A 5405-nucleotide genomic window follows, 5' to 3' on the forward strand; every position below is an offset into this window, starting at 1 on the left:
GGATTTTAACCAAGAACACAACCACGAAGTTTCAGTTGAAGGGATGGGAGGTGAGACTGCAGGACCACTGCTGTTCTCCAAGATTGCCTTTCAGACATCAAGTGCCGGGTGAGAGATAACTTTCTCCAATTGAATGTCAACAAAATCGAGGCCCAGGTGCTTGGCTCCCCTCAGCGCCTCCACAACTCCGGCACCGACAGCATGACATTTCGTGGATGCACTCTACATCTTATGCAGTCAACATTACCCCGTTCGACATTCAAAACTCCTTCATACCGAAAATACGAGTCATGACATGCTTCGCTGTTCCCCACCGAGGCACCGTTGCCCGTTTCCACAATTCTCTATGACTGCAGTCGGCCGAGATCCACGCAAACTTGATCCACAGAAATTTAAACTAAAAAAAAATGTTGGTGTGAATCGAAGGACATGGTGGAAAGATAATGTTTGCCATTTGTTTTTGGTCGATTTTGGTTGCTCGTGGAGACACGTTCCTTTACTTTTACTTCCTGTCCTTGTCACAATCACAGTCCTGGACATACGGAATCTTTTCACCCAATTTCACACTTCTATTGCAGATATTTTGTGATGTTTGCGTTCTGAGCGATTGGTATTACTGGACTCTGAAAAGCAATTGTCCAAACGGCTTAGAATCGGTGTTGGTTACTGTGCACTTATATCGAAGTTATGTTTTCTGAAGTTGAATAGGAATAACGGAAGCCACAAAGTTATTCTGCATTCTAGAAACGACTTATCAGTCTCATTCCTCAGACTTCCCATTCCACTCCCCCCCCAATCAATCGTGAATATTACCCCCAGTTATTCAGAGGTGAGGCATGTTATAAAGAGACGAGGCCAGTTATGGAGCGACCAGGCTTGTTATACAGAGACCAGCCCTGCTATACAGAGACCGACAATGTTACAGAGACATCAATTGTACAGAGACCCGGTCTTTTATACAGAGACCAGGTCTGTTATGCAGCGACCAGGCCGGTTACACAGAGACGAGGCGTCTAATATATAGAGAGACCAGGTCTGTTTTCGGAGACCAGGTCTGTTATACAGAGACCAGGCCTTTTATATGGAGAAAACGCTTATTTAGAGATCACGGAGCCCGGTAGCTCAGTCGGTAGAGCATTAGACTTTTAAAGTGATCAATTTGACGGCAATCTGAGGGTCCAGGGTTCAAGTCCCTGTTTGGGCGTTCCGTATATTTTTTTTGGGGGTGTAATGGTGTGGTGGGCTGGTGGGAGGGAGAGGGGTGTTATGGTGTGGGGGTGGAAATGAAAAGGTACAAATGTTAATTTACTTTTCTACTATTTCAAAAAGATGACATGAAGTATGAGATTAATATCGTATTTTTTATACAAAACTATCTCAGTTTCTTCTTTCCAAGTTAAACGAGACTCCGGTGACATCATGCACTGAGCTAACGCTGAGCTTCCTTGTGGGTCTCTGCCCACCTCCTGCCCTCAGCTCACACTGACCTTCTGTTTGTGCCCGACCTTTAAATGTCACTAACGGTGTTGACATTAAGTCACAACACACCAGGCTCTGGAAATCTACCTCTGTTTCTCCAACTCAATCACTCTCTATGTGTCTCCAATCTCCACAGTGAAACCTAATCACCCAGGTCTCCGCGCCGCATCTCTAATATACTCTTCCTTGGAGTTTCACGTCTGTATCTTCCACTCTGTATTGTCTTGTGTGAAATGCAATTTATTGTTGTTAAATGAAAACAAATTATCCACATCTGACTGTGATCGCCGCACTCTAAAGTGATATTTTTGCTAACAGGGGAATAAGTTGAGAGCAATAGATGGCGTCATCATGTTACTCATTTCACTTTAATAGATTATATTCTGCAATGACTCGAGAAGTTCAGATCAAACGGAAACCGACTCTACACGTGTTTATGCGACATCATGTGCTTCAAAACCGCAGCAACCACGGAATTCAGTTCATCAGCTGAAACAACGTTTTATGTTTTTTGCTTTGCTGAAATCTATGTTGGTTTCCAGCTGTACAAAATGCCCATTCTTTTCATAGTGTCGGTATGTTATGCGGCTCCAACCACTTCAGTTCGAAGATTGTGTGTTCGTTGATATTCAAGAATGATTTTTTTATAATAAAAATTAAATAAATGTTCCCGCCAGGTTTCGAACCTTTCGTGTGTGAGGCGAACGTGATAACCACACACTACGGAAACTTCTATGACACTATTTTTATGGAGAAATGAATAGAACTGAAATATTATTCCACCCAACTTTCAGATCTTTCGTAAAATGGCTGAAATTCAGCGATGCGATGTAACACCTGGAATTAAATTGAATCTTCCTAATGCACGTAGAGAAATGGTTTATTATCGCTGAAATAGGAAATAAGAAGAGCTCAAGGTCTTGCAACCGGGAAGGAAGCGACTGGTGCTTTGCAAGATTTTCAAACCAATGGCACCTGATCCTATCAAAAAAGTTTAATTTCTGACAATTTATTTGAAAAGCGGTGCAGTACGGCAATCAATTAAAATAAATCCCCAAATAGATTTGTCGAACATCAATCTAATAATGCTTGAAATTTGTAATAAAATCGTTAAATAGCAGCAAACAAAATTTTAACAAAAGTCGTGAGCTATGTTGTTACTTGTATTTTGCAGACAAGGGCAAACATAGAATAGAGTGGCCGAGTGGTCTAAGGCGCTCGATTTAATTTCCAGTCCGTTTGGGGACGTTGGTTTGAAACTCACTGCTATCAAATGCTCCTGATGTTGTTCATCCTTTATATCGACCGCGTCGGATGTATTTTCTGAATAAAATCAGTTGTGTGCAGAAGGTTTCAATATGACTCCATCTTCCAATGATAAACCCGCGGCCAACGTTTTCTGTGCAAGTGGCAATGCCCTGAGACTTTGGTATTATCAATGGCCGTTCGATCAGTTTGATTCCATCATCAATTAGCTTCACTTCTCCAGCTCCAGGAATCCCTTTCGTTGTCAAGAGGTAAATATCTTCCGACAACCAAGAAAAAGTAAAAGCTGTTCCCGCTCAGCAGTGAAGTAAATGAGAAACTTTTTGGAATATTTCGAAAACCGGAACCGATCAACAAATTCAATTTCGCTATATGTCTTTATAAATCATTCCAGCTCAGGATGAATAAAATAATGTACTATCACGTAACTCTTATATTTCTGAAGACATTTCAAACTATTCTCCAAAAAACTTTCTTCCAAAATTAGTTGCTGAGTTGATCCAAATCAAGTTTTAAAAGCATTTGTATTTTATTTGGATGTCAGTTGTGGGAGAACAAGGAGCTGATGGGCAAACAATCCCACATCACACAGTGGTCAGTGTTTCCATCTATTTGTATTCAGGTTTCACTTTTGGAAAACTCATTTATAGATGTTGTCGTTTCTTCTCAATCCACAGTTCTTCCGAGACAACAATTATGCCAATAAAAAGCTATTTTTTTCTGGCAAAAATGGTGCATAGAAGTCTCTGTGGCGCAATGGGTTAGCGCGTTCGGCTGTTAACCGAAAGGTTGGTGGTTCGAGCCCACCCAGGGACGGTCCTCTACTGGAATAAACATTATTCTTCAAGTTTTCTTCGCACATTGAATAATATGAACACCACCAGTTACACTCGCGACCTACTCGACTCAAGCAAACCACAACCTCAGCCTCAGATACGCTGAGAGGCCGGAGCTCACCAACCAGTGAGGTTACAAATTCAGGTAAGAATCGATTCAAAACATAAATCACAAATCCATTGCACTCTTAAACATGATGTACAAATATTGTGTGCACAGTCATTGCTGATCATATTATCTATGAGATAATAATTGATCTTAAATGCCGGATTAACATTTTCTCAATAAAAGACAATTGTCTCCATTATGCAACTCGTTTAAATATAAAACATTCTGCGTTACAGGAAAAAGTGAATGCACTTCCAGAACAGCAGCGAATAACACGTTAATTGTACAAAACTTAATGCAAATCGTTTCTGATATTTGTGAGCAACTGCACTGTATGTGGAGGGAGGTGTACAGCCGTGATCGTATAGTGGTCAGTACTCTGCGTTGTGGCCGCAGCAATCTCGGTTCGAATCCGAGTCACGGCAATCACCATCGATTTTCCTTGCGACATATTTTTGAAACGTTTTAAAGTAATTGAGTGCACAATTAATCTGAAATTTAAATTTCCCCGTTTGCATTTAATCAACAATAATGATAATAATAATAATGCTTTGGTGGAGCGCTTTATCTTGTCTTCGAGACGTCTCCAAGTGCTTTACCCGCTATCTGTAAAAAAAAGTCAAAGACAAGTAATCTGTTCTATTCATAGGAAGTAATAATAGATTACTTCAACTGCGGTCATAACAATTTCGTGCACTGATAAAACAATTGAGGTTGGAATTCAATATCTCAGCCATTCGGCCATCATAATGCTTCACTCAGCTCCTTCAACCGTACAACATAATAACATTTATGAATCAATTTTTTTGAAAGATAAATATTGTAACAGATGACCTACGATGAAATATTCTGGTTATCAGCCTGGCGTCAGAAACGGATCATCATGATTATTGGAAGTTGGAAACTTCTAAGCATCCTGACATGGGAATTCCTGTGTTTTGAAGGGAATGAGCATGGTTTACCAGGGAACACAGCCTCTTTATCTAATCCCAGGGAATAATTGGACCAGGATGTGCAAGAAGAAAAGGATTGCGGACTGCAGAGTGTGACGGAGAAACTGCTCGATGATTACCGACTAAAGCCGCAACCCTTACAAATAAATAGACCATATAGTGGGCGTTTAAGTGAATCAAGTTTATTTAAAATGTTGTGGCCAAAAATTGCCAGGAGAACTTTAGCCATTCAAGTCACGGCTATTTGTTGTCGGCAAATTGGTGCAGAGGTTCTGCAGAAATACACTTTCACAACATATGTCACTTAATAAAAAATCTTATCAAAGTCTTGGAGCTGTCTCGACAATGTGATAACGTGCTATTCCACTGTACGAAATGCAAGGAATCAAATCAAATGACAATTTTAATCCAGGAAATATTAATGAGGAATCAGGAGCTGGAACGATTTTCTCCAAATTAGTTTTTTATTGGATTGTCAGTAGTCGTGGCCGAGTGGTTAAGGCGATGGACTAGAAATCCATTGGGAAACTTCCCGCGCAGGTTCGAATCCTGCCGACTACGGATACTGCTCCCTGTTATTATAATTGTGCCACTGTTTGTAGGAATGTTTCTACATTTATAATAACTGTGAATTGTGATAACCTGTGGAAGAGGCGTGATGGAGACTCGCCCAAAGCAAAGCTGACCTCACTGAAAGTCTTCCTTCATAAAATTATAAGTAAAAGTTATTTCAGAGCAGTACATCAAATGGTATACGTTGAA

General features: G+C 40.4%; 4 non-coding genes across 4 annotated transcripts; all 4 read left to right on the plus strand.

Annotated features, from left to right (window-relative positions):
• The first annotated feature begins 1112 nt into the window (after positions 1-1112).
• On the plus strand, positions 1113-1204 carry trnak-uuu. Its single transcript has 2 exons — positions 1113-1148; positions 1169-1204. It is a non-coding gene; the product is annotated as a tRNA-Lys (tRNA).
• Positions 1205-3487: 2283 nt separating this feature from the next.
• trnan-guu lies at positions 3488-3561 on the plus strand. Its single transcript has one exon. It is a non-coding gene; the product is annotated as a tRNA-Asn (tRNA).
• Positions 3562-4043: 482 nt separating this feature from the next.
• trnah-gug lies at positions 4044-4115 on the plus strand. The gene has a single exon. It is a non-coding gene; the product is annotated as a tRNA-His (tRNA).
• Positions 4116-5121: 1006 nt separating this feature from the next.
• Positions 5122-5204, plus strand: trnas-aga. Its single transcript has one exon. It is a non-coding gene; the product is annotated as a tRNA-Ser (tRNA).
• The last annotated feature ends 201 nt before the right edge of the window (positions 5205-5405 follow it).

Source organism: Callorhinchus milii, unplaced genomic scaffold, assembly GCF_018977255.1.
Source record: "Callorhinchus milii isolate IMCB2004 unplaced genomic scaffold, IMCB_Cmil_1.0 Scaffold57, whole genome shotgun sequence".
Taxonomy (NCBI): Eukaryota; Metazoa; Chordata; class Chondrichthyes; order Chimaeriformes; family Callorhinchidae; genus Callorhinchus; species Callorhinchus milii.